This window comes from Chiloscyllium plagiosum, chromosome 27 (assembly GCF_004010195.1).
Source record: "Chiloscyllium plagiosum isolate BGI_BamShark_2017 chromosome 27, ASM401019v2, whole genome shotgun sequence".
NCBI lineage: Eukaryota > Metazoa > Chordata > Chondrichthyes > Orectolobiformes > Hemiscylliidae > Chiloscyllium > Chiloscyllium plagiosum.
In genome coordinates, this window is record NC_057736.1 from 49,667,834 (window position 1) to 49,687,985 (window position 20,152).

Sequence of the window (20,152 nt, forward strand, 5' to 3'; positions counted from 1 at the left end):
GCTCCCCCCAATAACAAACAGGAATTTGTCTCAGAATTAAATCAAAGGTAATGACTAGTAGATCCGCCAATGCCATGGCCAACAGATAGCGAGTGATGCACTTAGAGAGGCCGCACCTTCCACGAGATAGGATCACAATAGCTACTACATTAACTGTAAGGAATAAGATGAGACACAACAATTAATCATCCCCATTAGCAAAGGCAACTGTTTAATAGTGTTTATGTAGGAATGTTAGAGTTGAATTTATCATAGAACATAGAACATAACAGCACAGTACAGGCCCTTCAGCCCTTGATGTTACGCCAACCTGTGAAACCAATTTGAAGCCAATCTAGCCTACACTGTTCCATTTTCACCCAGATGTCTATCCAATGATCATTTAAATGCCCTTAAAGTTGGTACAGGCAGTGCATGCCATGCCCCTACTACTCCGAGTAAAGACACTAATTCTGACATCTGTCCTATATCTACCACCCTTCAATTTAAAGCTATGCTCCCATGCACTAGCCATCACCATCCAAGGAAAAATGCTCTCACTGTCCACCCTATCTAGCCCTCTAATTTTCTTGTATGTCTCAATTAAGTCACCTCTCAACCTTCTTCTTTCCAACAAAAACTGCCTCAGGTCCCTCAGCCTTTCCTCATAAGACCCTCCCTCCATACCAGGCAACATCCTAGTAAATCTCCTCTGAACCCTTTTCCAAAGCTTGCACATCCTTCCCATAATGCGATGACCAGATCTGTACGCAATGCTCCAAGTGCAGCCACACTCAAGTTTTGTACAGCTGCAGCATGACCTCATGGTTCCAAAACTCAACCTTCCACTAATAAAAGCTAACACACTGTATGCCTTCTTAACAACTCTATCAACCTAGGTGGCAATTTTCAGGGGTCCAAGTTCATGGACACCGAAATCTCTCTGCTCGTCTACACTACCAAGAATCTTACCATTAGCCCAGTACTCTGCATTCTTGTTGCTCCTTCCAAAATGAATCACCTCACACTTTTCTGCATTTCACTCCATTTTCAATCTCTCAGTCCAGCCCTGCAGCTTATTTATGCCCCTCTATAATCTACAACATCCTTCGTCACTTTCCACAACTCCACCATCCACAAATTTACTAACCCATCCTTCTATGCCCTCATTGAGGTCGTTTATAAAAATGAAAAATAGCAGTGGGCCAAAACAGATCCTTGCAGTACCTCACGAGTAACTGAACTCCAGGATGAATATTTCCAATCAACTGCCATCCTGTTTTCTTTCAGTTAGCTAATTTCTGATCCAAACCACTAAATCACCCTCAATCCCATGCCTACATATTTTGTGCAATAGCCTATCATAGTGAACTTTATCAAATGCCTTACTGAAATTTATACACACCACATCAACCACTTTACCCTCATCTACCTATTTGGTCACCTTCTCAAAGAACTCAATAGGTTTGTGAGGCATAACCTTCCCTTCACAAAACCATGTTGACTATACCTAATCATCTTATTACTTTCCAGTGATTATAAATCTTTTCTCTTATAACTTTTTCCAACACTTTACCCACAACTGAAGTAAGGTTCACTGGCCTATAATTATCAGGGTTATCTCTACTCCCTTTCTTGAACAAGGGGACAACATTTGCTCTCCTCCAGTCTTCTGGTACTAATCCTATAGACAATGACAATATAAAGATCAAAGCAAAAGGTTCGACAATCTCCTCCCTGGCTTCCCAGAGAATCCTAGGATAAATCCCATCCAGCCCAGTGGACTTAACTATTTTTAAACTTTCCAGAATTAAGACCTCTTACATTGAAATAAATGCAGTGTAATTTATCAGTCCTATCTTGCTGTCTGCCTTGCACTTGCCTGCTTTCACTGTTTGACTTCTAAACTGTACTGACCCCAAACGTATCTCTTTCTCGCTATCTTTTCCAGTTTATTCTCACTCCCTTACTTTTTAACATCTCCTGAGTAGCAGTCACAATTCTCCATATTAATCTCCTTCCAATTCACCATCCTTCTTTTGCAGGTCATTTCTACCCCAGAAGAGATATGGCCAAATGATTAAGTAAGGGTAAAATGAAGAGGGATAATAAATTATTCACTGATAAACATGAGATATTGTGCTCTCAAATAAAAATTGGGAAATGTTGGATAAGCAAGAAGTGTTGACAGACAGATGATGTGATTTTGATTTGATTTATCGTGGTCACATCTATGTAAGTACAGTTTTGTGAACAGAACAGGCAGGTCATAGTAAACAAGGCCATAAAGATCATAAAGATCATTGGGTGAAAAGTATGGAACAGTGATAAGGAATATTAGAGTAAGATCTGCTGTGGGGAGCTTGCAAGGAGTCATCCAGTGTTGGGGCCATCTTGAATCAGATACCTCCATGACCAACTGTTTTTCTTGTTCTGTAATTATTTACTTCATTTAATAAACTATCTCGTGAGTTCATGAATTATCCAGACCAGTGACCTCAGCTCAACTTCATGCACTTGACCATGTAATAGGAAAGGCAAGGTCTGATTAAGGATAGTCAACATGGTTATGTGTGTGGGAAATCATGTCTAAAAAAGAGGATTGATGAGGGCAGAGCTGTGGATGTGATCTATATGGACTTCAGTAAGGGGTTCGACAAGGTTCCACATGGGAGATTGGTTAGCAAAGTTAGATCTCACGGAATACAGGGAGAATTATCCATTTGAATACAGAACTGACTCAAAGGTCAAAGACAGGGTGGTGGTGGAGGGTTGTTTTACAGACTGGAGGTCTGTGACCAGTGGAGTGCCACAAGGATCTGTGCTGGGTCCTCTACTCTTTGTCATTTACATAAGTGATTTGGATGCGAGCACAAGAGGTACAGATAGTAAGTTTGCGGATGACACCAAAATTGGAGGTGTAGTGGACAGTGAAGAGGGTTACCTCAGATTACAACGGGATCTTGACCAGATGGACCAATGGGTTGAGAAGTGGCAGATGGAGTTTAATTCAGATAAATGTGAGGTGCTGCATTTTGGGAAAGCAAATCTTAGCAGGACTTATACACTTAATGGTAAGGTCCTAGGGAGTGTTGCTGAACAAAGAGACCTTGGAGTGTAGGTTCATAGCTCCTTGAAAGTGGAGTTGCAAGTAGATAGGATAGTGAAGAAGGAGTTTGGTATGCTTACCTTTATTGGTCAGAGTATTGAGTACAGGAGTCAGGAGGTCATGTTGCGGCTGTACAGGACATTGGTTAGGCCAGTGTTGGAATATTGTGAGTAGTTCTGGTCTCCTTCCTATCGGAAAGATGTTGTGAAATTTGAAAGGGTTCAGAAAAGACTTACAAGTATGTTGCCAGGGTTGGAGGATTTGAGCTATAGGGAGAGGGTGAACAGGCTGGGGCTGTTTCCTTTGGAGCGTCGGAGGCTGAGGGGTGACCTTATAGAGGTTTATAAAATTATGAGGGGCATGGATAGGGTAAATAGGCAAAGTCTTTTCACTGTGGTCAGGGTGTCCAAAACTAGAGGGCATAGGTTTAGGGTGAGAGGGGAAAGATATAAATGAGACCTACGGGGCAACTTTTTCACACAGATAGTGGTACGTGTATGGAATGAGTTGCCAGAGGAAGTGGTGGAGGCTGTTACAATTGCAACATTTAAGAGACATTTGGATGGGTATATGAATAGGAAGGGTTTGGAGTGATAGCGACTGGTACTAGTACGTGGTACTAGATTGGGTTGGGATATCTAGTTGGCATGGACGAGTTGGACTGAAGGGTTTGTTTCCATGCTGTACATCTCTATGACTCGATGAATCTATGACAGAGATTTTCAATTGAAAGATGACAACATCTGAGTGTTAGAGTGTGGACCTTGATTAGACAGCACCATAAGCATATGTTTTATATGTCTAATTGCCCTGAGCAAACATAAAATATCAAATATCAAAACTGCTTTAACAGCTAAAAGAATGACAAACACAGAAACAATACGGTGAAAGAAAGCATACAATGGACTAAATCAAGGGAGAATAATTCATGACAAAGGCATTAACAATCCTATGCAGTTAGGGTTGAGCATAACATTATGTTGACTTTTTTGTTACTTTGCTTGATCACTGTTGTGTTGTAACAGAATGGGCAGAGGGGCTGATTGGTTCCATGGTTGTTTTTCTGTAGAAACACGACTGTTTGTTCCTCAACATTGAAACTCCTTGACGACAGGCACTTCTCCAATTGCATGTATCCAAGGTTTGTTTTTGTGCATCCATTATAATCAGAGTTGTAAGCTTTGAAATTGTCTTTCAAATTGACTTTTAATCTGAGTTCGGCATGTCTCTGGTCATAGTTCCTGTGTCCAGCTGACAACAGATTATTCATCTTGCATCCAATAACTCTCCAACTGAATCTCATGATTCATGAGCCAGTGAAGCTGAACTCCCATAATCATGCTCTCTATATAACACTTGACAAGAAGCTTGGTGCTGGAAATATAGTGTAGCGACATCATATTTGCAGGTATAATTCAGACAGTGACAAGGGAAGGCTTCTATCTTTTTGAGAAGATTTGTAGCTCAGATTGAGGTTCTGGATGTAGGTTTTCTCGATGAGCTGGAAGGTTCATTTCCAGATGTTTCGTCACCATAGTAGGTGACATCTTCAGTGGGCCACCAGGCAAAGCACTGTTGATAATTCCTGCTTTCTATTTATATGTTTGTGTTTCTTTGGATTGGTGATGTCATTTTCTGTGGTTACATCATTTCCCGTGGCAATGTCATTTCCTCTTCTTTTTCTCAGGGGGTGGTAGATGGGGTCTAACCCATCTTTGTTTCTATCTTTCATCAGATTTGAGAAATGTTCAAGTCTTGTTCCATAGAAAAGTGGAAGAAGCACTGCCTGCCAGTTTTAATGTTGTTATAGAGTCCTACAGCACAGGTGCTTCAGTGCAAATTGGTCCATGCCAACCAAAACATCCATCCATTCTAACAAAATTTTCCTGTACTTGGACTATATCCTTCCAAACCTTTCATCTTCATGTATTTGTTCCATGCCCTTTAAATGTTGTTAATTTACCCATCTGCTGGCAGTTCAATCCACATGCGATCAGCCTCTGGGTAAAAAGGTTACCTCTCAGGTCCCCATTTATTCTTTCACCTCTAACCTTAAACTAATGCCCTCTAGTCATCGATTCCCCAACCCTGAAAAAGGACTGAGTGAATTAACACTATCCAAGCCCCTTATGATCCTATACACTTCTATATGATACCTCCTCAGACTCCTATATTATAGAGGAAATAGTCCTCGCTTCTGTAAACTCTCCCCATAACTCAGTTATTTGAGTCCTGGCAACATCCTTGTAAAATTATTCTGCACTCTTTCCAGTTTAATAGCATTCTTCCTATAGCAAGCTGACCAAAACTGAGCACAATACTGCAAGTGCGGCCCAACCAATGTCCTGTAGAATATCAATATAATATCCCAACTAAATGCCCTGACTGATGAAGGTCAGTGTGCCAAAAACCTTCTTCACTACCCTGTCTACCTGTGACTCCACTTTCAGAGAACTGTGCACCTGAACTCCAACATCTCTCTGTCCCACTACACTCCTTAAGGCCCAACCATTCACCATGAAACTCCGAACTTGATTTAATTTTCCAAAATATAACACCTTACATCTATCTCTTTTAAACTACATTTAAATCTCTCAGCCCAATTCCACTGCTGATCAAGATCCTGCTGCAATTTCTGATAACCTTCCTCACTTTCCACAATACAGACTAATTACGTATCGTCACCAAACTTACTCTTCATTCCTTGTACATTCCAATCAAAATCATTGATATAGAAAACAAACAACAATGGGACCAGCACTGACCCTTGAGGCAAACCACTTATCATAGGCCTTCAGTCTGGAAAGCATCCTTCCACTATTACCCTCTGCCTCCTACCAGCAAGCCAGTTTTGTATCCAATTTGCCAGCTCCCTTTGGATTCCTTGCAATCTAAACTTCGAGAGCAGCCTACCACGTGGAACCTTATCAAAGGCCTTACCGAAACCCATTTTGACTACGTCTCCTGTCACTTCATCAAAGAGCTCTAACAAATTTGTGAGGCATGATTACATTACAGTGTGGAAACAGGCCCTTCGGCCCAACAAGTCCACACCGCCCCGCCAAAGCGCAACCCACCCATTCCCCTACATTTACCCCTTACCTAACACTATGGACAATATAGCAAGGCCAATTCACCTGACCTGCACATCTTTGGAGTGTGGGAGGAAACCAGAGCATCGGAGGAAACCCACGCAGACACGGGGAGAACGTGCAAACTCCACACAGTCAGTCGCCTGAGGCAGGAATTGAACCCGGGTCTCTGGCGCTGTGAGGCAGCAGTGCTAACCACTGTGCTACCGTGCCGCCCACACTCACACTGATCTTACACTAACAAAGCCATGCTGACTGCTCCTCATCAAATCTTGTTTTTTTCCAAATTGCATGTATATCTTATCCCTCAGAATGGTCTCAAATAACTTACCTCCCACACAAGTAAGGGTTACTGGTCTATAGTTCCCAGGTTTTGTTTTTTTGCTGCTCTTTATTAAGGGCACAAGAATCGCTGTCTTCCTGTCTTCCAGGACCTCACCCATGGCTAACAATGATGCAAACATATCAGCAAAAAAACGCACAATCTTTTTCCCTTGCCTTTTACAGTGTTCTTGGGTACATCTGAGGATCTAAAATTTGAATTTAGGCAACAAGTATGTGTAGATTTTTATTTACCACAAAATAGTTTCTCGATTTAAAAAGAATACTATTAACTGTTCTGTTGATTTGCAGAATTAAGCTGAAATTCAAAGATAAGAGGACAATAGAGTTTTGATAAAATGAATACTGACACATTACTTGACCATTTGAACTAACCTTGGGCTGATACATGGCATGACAATTTATGGAATTAAGATATCTTTTCCAAAGAATACCATTGGATTAGCCTGTGTTCATTCATGTCACCATATTAGAGTTAAGGACCCTTTCCCAGGAAATATCATTGGATTAACTTGCTATAAATCATGTCACCTTATTATATGTGATTGGTCTTTCTTGTAATTAAGGCAGCACTATTTCTTAAAAAACATATAAATAATGTGTAATTTTCAAATGTAATTGCGCAACGGAACACAGAAGCTTCAACCACTGTGCTGCTGGATTGAATTGCGTCAAGGTACCTTAATTCAATAAACGAATGACCCTTGCTTTTGTACAGACCGCATTTGTCGATTCTTTTGAGGGGTCTTGGGGGGGGGGAATCATAGATCTTCAGATCTGGTCAGGACCAGGAAATGTATGCAACTTTATACATTCTAATATGTCCAACACCTCCTATGCTGTGATATGGACTGTCCACAACATGTCACCAAGTTTCCAAGTCGTCATGTCTTTCTCCATGATAAACACTGCAGAGGAATATTCGTTAACAACTTTGCCATCTGCAAGGCTCCACACATACGAGTCCATTATGGTCCATGAGAGTTCCTATTCTCTCTCTAGTTATTCCTTCTCCTTCAAAATATTAGAAGAATCTCTTTGGATTCACCCTAATCTTTTCAGCATAGGATATCTCATACCCCCTTTTCGTCTTGTGATTTCTTTCTTCAGTAAACTCCTGTATCTCCTATATATCCCAAGGCATTCCCTTGATCCTAGTCGCCTGTACTTCATCTATGCCTTCTTCTTTTTGCTGGTCAAAGTCTCAATATTTCATGTCATCCAGATTTGCCCACTCCTGCTAACCTTGCCCTTCACCCCCACCGGAATATGTGAACCTTGAACTCTAGCTATCACACTTCTAAAGGCCTCCCACTTGCTGGAGGTCACTCTGTTTTCAAACAAACTACTCCAATCAACCCCTGTGAGCTCCTGTCTAATTCCATCAGAATTCACCTTGCCCCAATTTAGAAATTGAAACTGTAGACCAGTTTTGTCCCTCTCCATAACTATTTTAAGCTTAATAGAACGATGGTCATTGGTCCCAAAGTTCTCCCCCACTGTCACTTCAGTCACCTGTCCTGCTCCATTTCTGATGAGTAGATTGACGTTTTCCCCTTCCCACATAGGACCGTCTACACACTGCTTGAGGAAACTTTCCTGAACACACTTAACAAATTCAAAACGATATAAGCTCTTAACAGTCCGGCAGCTCCTGTCTATGTTAGGAAATCCTTTACTATGACAACTTAGCAAGTTTACAGATGACACAAAGGTTGGAGATGTCGTTGACAATATAGAGGACTGTTGTAGGCTGCAGCGTGACATTTACAGGATGTTCTATGTTCTATAATAGCAGTGCCACTGTAGAAGGGAGAGAACAGCAGTGCCTGTTTATCTAAAAGAGAGCAGCAGTGCCTGTGTATCTGAGAGAGAACAGCAGTGCCTCTGCGGAAGGGAGAGAACACGGTGGCACAGTGGTTAGCACTGCTGCCCCACAGCGCCAGAGACCCGGGTTCAATTCCCACCTCAGGCGACTGACTGTGTGGAGTTTGCACATTCTCCCCGTGTCTGCGTGGGTTTCCTCCGGGTGCTCCGGTTTCCTCCCACCATCCAAAAAGATGTGCAGGGTCAGGTGAATTGGCCATACTAAATTGCCTGTAGTGTTAGGTAAGGGGTAAATGTAGGGGTATGGGTGGGTTTCCCTTCGGCGGGTTGGTGTGGACTTGTTGGGCCAAAGGGCCTGTTTCCACACTGTAATCTAATCTAATCTAAACAGCAGTGCCTGTGTATCTGAGAGAGAACAACAGTGTATTTGTATCTGAGAGAGAACAGCAGGGCCTGTGTATCTCAGAGGGACCTGCGTCCACTATAGGGAACAACATTCACTGTGTATATTGTACAGAACAACAGTCCTTGTGGAGAATGTAGAAAACAATGGTCCAGCAAACACTGTAGAGAACAGCAGAACCTATGTGCAGTGTAGAGAAAGGCAGTCTCTGCATACAATGTCTAGAATAGCAGAGCCTTTGTACATTGTAGAGACCAGCAGTGTATAGTGTGGAGGGCAGTCGTCGCTCTTTACAATACACAGATCTAGAGACCTTGTGTATAACACAGAGAACAACAGTCCATGTGTATAATATAGAGAACAGCAGTCCCTGCGCACAATGCAGAGAACAGCTGTCACTGTGTACTATGTAGTGAACAGCAGTCCATGTGAACAATATAGAGAACAGCAGTGCCTCTGTAACTTGCAGAGATGGGCTGAGAGGTGGCAGATGGAGTTCAACCTGGATAAATGCGAAGTCATGCACTCTGGAATGTCGAACTTGAAAGTTGAGTACAGGATTCTTGGCAGTGTGGAGGAACAGCAGGATCTTGGTGTGCAGGTACATAGATTCCTTAAAATTGCCACCCAAGTGGACAGGGTTGTTAAGAAAGCATATGGTGTTTTGGCTTTCATTAACAGGGGGATTGAGTTTAAGAGTCGTGAGATCTTGTTGCAGCTCTATAAAACTTTGGTTAGACTGCACTTGGAATACTGTGTCCAGTTCTGTCGCCCTACTATAGCAAAGATATGGATGCTTTGGAGAGGGTTCAGAGGAGGTTTACCAGGATGCTGCCTGGAATGGAGGGCTTATCTTACCGGTTGACTGAGCTAGGACATTTTTCATTGGAAAAAAGAAGGAAGAGCGGACCTAATTGAGGTGTACACGATAATGAGAAGTAATCCTGAAATCACATGCGTTGAGAATTTTTTAACAATTTTTTTTTCCTAGCTCTCCATAATCACCCTGCAGGACCTCATCCCTATTAATACCTGTGTCTTTCTTGCTAATGTACACAATGACTTCTAGCTGTTCACCCTCCCCATTAAGTACATTCTGCAGCTGCTCGAAGACATCACCAAATGTCCTCACACCCAGGAGGCATCACACCATCCTGAATACCTTTTTGTGGCCACAGAATCTCCTACCTGTCCCCGTCACTATCGAGTTTCTTATCACTAATGTTCTGAATACCGTTACCCTTTCCTGCTGAGCCCCATCAACTGGCTACAGCTGCTTTCCCGTGAATGGTTCCCCCCACCAACAGTATCCAAAATGGTACACTTGCTTTCAAGAGAAAAGGCCACAGGGGATTCCTGCAATCTCTGCCTACTCCCTTTGCCCTTCCTGGTGGTCACCCAGCTACTCTCTGCCTGCAGCGTCGGTGTTACCACCTCACTAAAACTCTTATCCATGAAGTGCTCTGCATCATGGATGATCCTGAGTGCATTCAACTCCCGCTACAGCTTCATAACATGGAATTGCAGCTGGGTTCACTTCTCATAGAGTCATAGAGTCATAGGTACAGCATGGCAACAGACCCTTCAGTCCAACCTGTCCATGCTGACCAGATATCCCAACCCAATCTAGTCCTACCTGCTAGGACCCAGCCCATATCCCTCCACACACTTCCTATACATATACCCATCCAGATGCTTTTTAAATGTTGCAATTGTACTAGCCTGCATCACTTCCTCAAGCAGCTCATTCCGTACATGTACCACCCTCTGCATGGAAAAGTTGCCCCTTAGATCTCTTTTATATCTTTCTCTTCTCACCTTAAACCTATGCCATCTAGTTCTGGATTCCCCCACCCATGGAAAAGACTTTGTCTATTTATCATATCTATGCTCCTCATGATTTTGTAAACCTCTTTTAGGTCACCCCTCAGCCTCCGAAACTCCAGGGAAAACAGCCCCAGCCTGTTCAGCCTCTCCCAGTAGCTCAAATCCTCCAACCCTGGCAACATCCTTGTAAATCTTTTCTGAACCCTTTCAAGTTTCACAACATCTTTCCAAGAGGAAGGAGACCAGAATTGTATGCAATATTCCAAAAGTGGCCTAACAATGTCCTGCAACATGACCTCCCAACTCCTGTACTCAATAGTCTGACCAATAAAAGAAAGAATACCAAACTCCTTTTGGAGTACTGTGTGCAGTTCTGGTCGCCTCACTTTAGGAAAGATGTGGAAGCTTTGGAGAGGGTGCAGAGAAGATTTACCAGGATGTTGCCTGGAATGGAGAGGAAGTCGTACGAGGATAGGTTGAGAGTTCTCGGCCTTTTCTTGTTGGAACGGCGAAGGATGAGGGGTGACTTGATAGAGGTTTATAAGATGATCAGAGGAATAGATAGAGTAGACAGTCAGAAACTTTTTCCCCGGGTACAACAGAGTGTTACAAGGGGACATAAATTTAAGGTGAAGGGTGGAAGGTATAGGGGAGATGTCAGGGGTGGGTTCTTTACCCAGAGAGTGGTGGGGGCATGGAATGCGCTGCCCGTGGGAGTGGTAGAGTCGGAATCATTGGCGACCTTTAAGCGGCATTTGGATAGATACATGGATGGGTACTTAATCTAGGTTAGAAGTTCGGCACAACATCGTGGGCCGAAGGGCCTGTTCTGTGCTGTATTGTTCTATGTTCTATGTTCTATGTTCCTTCTTCATTATCCTATCTTCCTGCGACTCCACTGTCAAGGAGCTATGAACCTGCACTCTAAGGTCTCATTGTTCACCAACACCTCCCGACGATCTTACCATTAAAATCTCCCTGAGCTCCCACATCCTGCAGGAAGAGAGCGAAGCTCAGTTATTCTGAAATAAACTTCATGCACTTTCCAAAATTTATGAATGAATGCAAATTTTCAGAACATGGACCTTGGTTTTGCCAAGCGATTGTCATATCATCGTCCAGCATATTGGGATTAAGAAGATAGCATGACAACATTAGCTCTGCAGTGGACAACAGGCAGTGCTACTCATAATGAATGTCAGGACATTCAATGTCTGGCCTGAGGCTACTTAGTACAAATCTCATATCTTTTCCACATTCCATTTCAGACCAAAGTGTTCAACACTACATGAGGTTTGCAAACACAGGTTTGCATCAGTTGCCATTCAATATAATCTGTACATCATGATCTTTGAAGTTCTACTGGAAGCTGACCATAACATGAATCAGAAACAACGATGGAGGCAATATGAAATATTTCTTCATGTCACTGGTGGAAGGAACATCTCCGATGCCAGACCACTTTCTATCACACTGGTCATCATTCCCCCATGAGACGAGTGAATGGCAACAATCACCTCATCAGGGCAATTATCATGATACTGAACTTGCGACAGCCTTTCCAGAATTACTGCGTCTTTATGTGCTGCTGTACCCAGCCTACTCAGAAGAGAGTAACCTGGTTTACTGTTGTTGAATGAGACAGGATTCCACAATAATGGTCACAGGTGGTCTGGTTCAATTTCTCATTATAAAATGAGGCATTGAAATGTCCTTGTATCTTTGGAACACAGTGCTCAGGATCCAGATGAGGCAAGAGTGCTCATGAGTTCACTAACCATGTGACTCCCTCCCCACTGAAATCTCTAGGTGCACTGGTATCAGGTTCCAACGGAAAGCCCACAGAAAGCTGTTTTGTGGCCTCCATTTGAGAAAGGTTAGAAGCCATCTCTTGCCAAATGTGGTGTGGAAGTGCCTCAATACCATAATTAAATGTTAGATTGTTGGTTTAAGAGATTGCACAAGTATTCTGATAAAAAGTCATGTGTATTTCTGAGGGTCGATTTCCATCTGTGAGAGAACGGATTTCATGCAGTTCATTTTAGAATCATAGAAACATCATAGATGTTTGTCTTCAGCATTTGGATGGATGCTTGAAGATCATTAGCCTTAAGTTGTTTCAGTCATATTGAAATCATAAAATGAATAACAATTGAAACTTAGTCGATAAGAAAATACAGAATGGAATACAATCATGCATTGAAAAGAACAAAACATATCAGAGATAACAGAGGCATAGCTGCAGAGATAAAATAAGATTGTTAACTCACCCTTGGAATGTACACTAGACGCAGCTTAAAGAATAAAAATATCGCAGGCAACATTAATTCACAGAAACCATAAACAAGTTTGACATAATTAATAAGTGTAAATAAAAACTTACAAGGAACACCAACAGCAGCGAGGAGGGGATAGTACACTTTCTGAATCTTATACAGGGATCTTAATATCTGAACCTGCACTGGAACTGTCGGCTTTTGTTGCACAGCCTGATTTCCATGCATCTTCCTGTTTAAAACTCACCACTGAGCTATACTTCATCTGTCTTGGAATGACTGTGTATACAGGACACGTTATTTATACTGGAGGAAAACCTGCAACTGATACAGTTTGGCACCAGGTGGCTGCAATTACTCACAGTCATTAAACAAACAGCACATGTTGACCCCTTTGTTTCTCATACGCTTTAATGTCTAACATTTACAACAATACTTCATCAGTATGAGGATAACAATGTTGAAATGGGACATTGTTTAAATAAACACCAAACTAAACAGAAAATTCAAACCATAATGTCGCTGTTTAGTGAAAATTAAACTCAAGTGCAATCTGCTGCTTCAGCATTAATTGGTTTTCGGCTATTATTGTGTTTTTTTGTGCAAGGATTGTTCACACTTCATACTAATGTCAAGCATTTGCTGATCTGATACTGCTTTATTAATAAGTTGATTTAATGTTTATTCTCTTCTCTGATTTCATCGATTAAGAGTTTCAACAGGGTGAGAAACAGGGAGTCATACGATCAAGGAGCATGAGTAGGCCATTTGGCCCTTTGAGGTACCCGTGGCTTTGTGACCTTGGAATCACATCGTCAGGAGAAATTTCAGATATACTTCCTGTGATGTCTCGGCTGCCTGATTTTCCAATGGCTTTTCAAACACAGTAGGCTGCAGTCCTTCTGAGCTACTGAACTCTCAGACAGAGGGAGCTTGTGTATGAGAGAGGGTCTGCTTGGGTGTATGAGTCTGTAGGAGTATGTGTGTGTAGTGCAATGAGGTCACTTGTAGTGCACAATGAACCCAAGGTCTCGGTTGAGGCTATTCCTATGGGTACCAAACTTGGCTGGTTGCCTCTGCTCAGTCACATTGCGTTTTTGCCTGACTCGAAGTCCTCTCCCTCATACGCTCACATATACACTCCTCACACTCGCACCATCACACACACCCTCTCACAGACTTATATCCCATTACACTCACACACATGGACCCACTCTCACAGATACTCACATCCCAACACTCACACCCAAATGCACACACTCACTCAATCTCCCCTGAGCACACAAACATATAAGTTTGTGGGGTGAACTTATACTTGCAGAATTACATTTTATTTTGCTCAAAAACTGCATAAATTCAAATAAAATTCAGTAAATCCCACTTTAGAAATAGAATCAGTCTGACTAACACAGACAGACTTTAATTTCAGCGCTGAAAATGTGTTGCTGGAAAAGCGCAGCAGGTCAGGCAGCGTCCAGGGAACAGGAGAATCGACGTTTCGGGCATAAGCCCTTCTTCGGGCTTATGCCCGAAACGTCGATTCTCCTGTTCCCTGGATGCTGCCTGACCTGCTGCGCTTTTCCAGCAACACATTTTCAGCTCTGATCTCCAGCATCTGCAGACCTCACTTTCTCCTCTCAGACTTTAACTTCACACCTTCAATGCATTATTTGAGCTGAAATGGCACCCATTGTTAACAGCTATCATGAGAATATAATGTTTAAAAAGTTCTGAGATTTACATATGAAGGAACTGAAACTGACATGATCATTATAACAGATGGAAGACTCAAGCTAAATTTGTTTAATATTACATTCCATGACACTGAAATCCTGTTGCTATGAATTCTGTGTTGTGTGATTCTGCTCCACAATCACCTGATGAAGAAGCAGCGCTCCGAAAGCTAGTGCCTCCAAATAAATCTGTTGGACCATCACCTGGTGTTGTTTGATTTTTAACCTTCCCCACCCTAGTCCATCATCAGCACTTCCAAATCATAGTTGAAGAAGTAGTAAAAAGAAAGTGTTGTCTCAATCGTGGTCACTGTGCATGGATATGAATTCTGGGAGTACAATGAATAAGATAGGGGAGTTACTGATGCACATGGGTATGTGGAAAATCTGATAATGTAGTGATAGCCAAGAGCTGGTTCAAGGATTAGCAAGATATTAATATAAATATTAATGGTGCAAAGTATTCTGAAATGATAGAAAGGAAATAAAATAATGAAGGTTAGAAGTAATGGTTTGGGATAGCATTAGTTAATTCCTCAAAGGACAGAATTAATGTGGCTAGAGCTACAGCACAAAAAAATGTACAATTACACTGTGAGATAAAGTCTGTAGGCCTCCAACTATTGGAAAGGATGTTGAGAGTAAATCTGCAGTGAGATAGCATCATGGTAGAGTAGTTATATTGAGAAACTGAGGTTCTCCTAATGTAGACTTGGATACTGGTTGTGTCAGGGCAGTGAGGACAAGTATTCCTGGATTGCATGGAGGAGAGTTGATGATAGGGGTGTGTGCTCAGCCCAAGAGAGCATGTACTGTTGGATCTGGCGCTTGGAAAAGTGGATCCAGTGTCAGTAAAAGAACATTTTAGGTCACAGTGATCATTTTATTGTTTTGCTCAGGATGATAGTAGAGCAATAATTGAGAGTTAGGAAAATCAGTTGACTGAGAGCAGTCTTCACTGGGCCAAGAATGAAGCTGAGAAGGCTTGACAGGAATGCCAAGTTGTTCAAAAAAAGAAAAACTGAACTAGGGGCTCCCTTCTAAGAGAAGATCGTTTGGGCTCATACAGGTTATATAAATGTATTTTCTCTGGAATCCCCTACAGCCTTTGCAATCCTTCTCTGGATGCAATCTTTCTCAAGTACTTATAGCTCTCCCTTTCTCTGCAGCTACTAGGATCCATAGAAACCCCCTAATTGTTTTGCAATCTCCTCCAATCCTCACACCGATCAATTTCACTAACTCCCTCCTGCCATGACAAATCTTATTATCTCCATAACCTCCTCCTGTCAATACAACATTCATCATACCTGTAACTTTCTCCGGCATCTAAAACTCTGCCCATCCCTTTCTATTCCTATAGTTCTTACAATTTTTCCTGTTGTATAACCTACTCCAATGTCTAAACAGCTATGTAACATCTTCTATGCCTTGTAGCGGTTCAGACCCTGTGCCTCCATAGCTCCCTATTTCTGCAAACTCCAGACTCCAAACTCCTCCCTTTCTATGAAAGCACCTGCAATTCTACCTATATCCATAACCTCTACTAGATGTTAAAAACAATCACGTATCTCTCACCTTCATTCGCCCCTACAAATCTCCCAGTCTCCAAAAACACATCCAGCTACTACAACCCTCTCCATTCATGTAAAATCCTCCAAGAAAAGTCCAGCCTCCTCTTATCAATTTCATGCAGCACCAATGTGAGTGGATTTTTTTTTCTTTTTCTGCAAACTTTCGATCTCAAGCTACTCCAGAACTTACTTCTCTAACCTCATTCAAAACTCAACATACGCATTCTTCTGTGACAGAGAACTTCGTAGGATTTGGAGAATATTACAAAAGTAAGAAATTTCTTTATAAAATAGAGGGTTCACTCAAGGGAAGAGTTATCGAACATGAAGGATATTACTGGGACTGGCAATTTGCAGGTACAGAGAAAATAATCTAGAATATTCCAGATTGGCTGTGGGTTTCGAGAAAAAATGTGATACTGAATTGCAAATGCATTGGCCCATTATCGAGGCTGAGATCTTCCCGTTCTGACTGTGTGATGCCATGCTGGATTAGGTTCCAGTAGCTGACTCTGTACAGACTGGAGAGAGAGTCTCTGATCTTCCTGAATTTATTCATGATTCTGTGTCTATGCCTTATCATGATTTGAAAGCACTGTTCCAGGATCGGTGAGAATAGCTGATCACGTTCAGGTGAGAGTCTGATGAAGGGCTTATGCCTGAAATAGTGATTCTCCTGCTCCTCGGATGCTGCCTGACCTGCTGTGCTTTCCCAGTACCACACTCTCGAATCTGACCTCCAGCATCTGCAGTGCTCACTTTCTCCTAGGTGAGAGACAGAATCCGGGATCTTCCTGATCTCATCATGGGACTGATTAACAGAATGGATGTGAGTAGCTATACAAGCCTAACATGCTGGGGCTTGCTCAGTTCTGAATTTATTCATATTTCTGTGTCTATGCCTTATCATGATTCTGAAATGAAACTGTTACAACAGAAATGACTCCTTGCAGACAACTCCCACGTATCAATTCTTGACCAAGTGGTCAACTCAACAGAATCTGGGATCTTCCTGATCTCATCATGGGACTGATTAACAAAATGGATGTGAGTAGCTATACAAGCCTAACATGCTGGGGCTTGCTCAGTTCTGAATTTAGTTCAGAATGAGTTCTCGCTTCTTGAAAAGTTGCAAGTGAATAGTGCTGCTGTGAGAACAAAACCTGTTGTCACAAAAATAATAGGACAAGCTAAACAGAGGACAGCCGGAGAATTTCTGGCAGAATGGCACTCATCAATGTACTCCATCAATAAGCACACTGACCGAGACCTAATCTCCTGACCACTGCAATGAACAACCCGAACCAGCAACCAATGGGAACAAAACCAAATAAATTCCAATACTCACAGTATAACAGTGCTTCACAGGAGCTCCACAGCACAGAGGATGTCATTTAGGAAGGGGACAAAAGGTCTGCAAACTAACGTCCCAGCTTGGCGAACATATCCACAACAACTGCAACCGGCACCTGAGCTACAAATCTTTCCATAAACCTTGAACAGAGGGTTTTGGAAGATGCTTTATTTTTCAGACTGAAGGCTTGCAATCAGCAATGTGCCAGGGGATCAGTGCTGGGTCCAATGTGATTCATCATTTATCTAAATCTTTTGGATGATAACTTAGAAGGCCTGGTTAGTACGTTTGAGGATGACACCATGATTGGTGGTATAGTGGACAGTGAAGAAGGTTATCTGAGAATACAGTGACACCTTTATCAACCTAACCACTGGGCTGAAAAATGGCAGATGGAGTTTAATTTAGATAAATGAAAGGTGTTGCATTTTGATAGTTAAACGTGGGCAGGGCTTACATAGCCAATGGCAGGGCCTCAGGGAGTATTACAGAACAAGGAGATGTTGGGGTACATATTCAAAGCTCCTTACAAAGAGTCACAGGTAGATGGAAGGTGAAGAAGGCTTTCAGCATGCTGGCTTTTATCACTCAGAATGTAGAATTTCAGAGTTGGGATGTCTGGTTGCAGCTGTACAGGACTTTGCAACCACTTTTGGGAGTACTGTGTGCAGCCATGGCCACTCTACAGATCAAAGGATTGTATTAGCTAGAAAGAGTGCAGAAAAGATTTACTGGGATGCTACCTGGACTGGAAGGCTTGAGTTATAAGGAAAGGTTGGATGTTTTGAGATTTTTCTTTTCCTGGAGTAGACAGGACTAAAGGGTGACATAAAAGAGATCTATAAAATCATGCGAGGCATAGGTAAGGTAAATAGCGGACTGTTTTCCCCCACAGTAGGGGAGTCTAAAATTAGAGGGTACATATTTAAGGTGAGAGGGGAAAGATACAAAATGGTCCAGAAGGACAATTTTTTTCACTCAGAAGGTGATCAAGGAATGGGCAATCAGAGGTAGTGTTCAAAGTGAGTACTCTTTCGTTTTATAAGAAACAACCATGTATCACAAGTTTGTCTCTGCTAATGACTTCTGATGTTACTCAAGCTCCCGAATTCTGCAACTTGGACTAGATCCTGAATAAAACTGTTATAAAAGTAATAGAGTTTTGCAGCACATGATGTCTGACATTGAACCATGTCCAGTGTATGTCAGCACCACAATGTTGATATCTAAACAGAATTGTGCAGCTATGTCAGCCCATCATCCTTGTGTGACTCGAGATAGAAATTTCTCTGTAAATGTTTTCAACATCGTTCTAACCACTAACAGCAAAGTCTTAGCAGCAAAGGGCTGCACGGTGGCTCAATGGTTAACATGCTGTCTCACAGCACCAGAATCCCAGGTTCAATTACAGCATTGGGCAACTGTCTGCGTAGAGTTTGCACATTCTCCCTTTGTCTGAGTGGAGTTCCTCCCACAGTCCAAAGATGTGCAGGTCAGGTGAATTGGCTATGCAAAATTGCCCATAGTGTTAAGGTGCATCAGTCAGGGGGAAGTACATCTGGGTGGGTTACTTTTCAGAAGGTCGGTGTGGACTTGTTGGGCCAAAGGGCCTGTTTCCATACTGTAGGGAATCTAATCTTATCATTGAACGTCCTAAACACTCTGATAGTACCCACATTTTGATTGTCCAATAAGTACAAGTAAACCATTTGTTTTAATAATTTTATTACCAAAATACAATGAAAACAGTGCACAAGTCACAATAAGGGCCTTTGGAACGATGGGTCTGCTTACTCTATTCAACAACAAACTATTATTAAGTGCAAGGATTTTGAAAGTTATTTCCCTTGTACTAATATTATGTGCTAATGTTATCATATTATAATATTCATGGCAATATATAACTGTGTCTAAATATTCTATATTCTAGATACGAGTATGTTTTAAATTCTTCTGCCTTATTCACAAGTGAGTAGTGTGGTATATGAATATCACTATCTGCATGATGTAGACCATGCCTCTGAAAGAATAACAGATTGTTTCAAACAACATATCCCTTCAGCTATTCACAACAAGCAGGGTCCTGACTGGACCCAACCAGCCTGCATTGGCAAAACCCAAACTCACTGTCCAGCATTGGTCATGTTTGCACAATTCTTTTTATTCTAATTTATTCAAAGGGTGTGGGCATCTCTGTTGTGACGATGTTGCTTCTTTTTGGGTTATAATTTCCCTGTTTTTTGTTAAAAAGGGCTTGTAAAAGGCAGTGGTTCTGATTTTCCCAGAATTAGGCCTCTTTGATTATGTCTAACAGATACAGCCTAAGGCAACAATCAGGCAAAAGGGCTTTTTGCTTTTTTGTAAACACTTGTATAATGAAAACAGGGTGTCCAGTTTTCCCAGTTCAGGGGTTTTTCTAGCTTGGTTTAGTTTTAGAAAACTAAAGCACCCAGAAAAGCTGCTGGAGCGAAAAGAGATTCCATGCTTCAGCAAATGATCCTAACCACTCTGTCATCTCTCTCTCCTATAGGAACCTGTGTTTGAATTAACTTTTTTGCCAATGGGTGTGTTTATGGGATTTTGCAGGAAATTGGAACAGCAGTTTGTTAATTTGCGGGAGATATCATGTCGGTTGG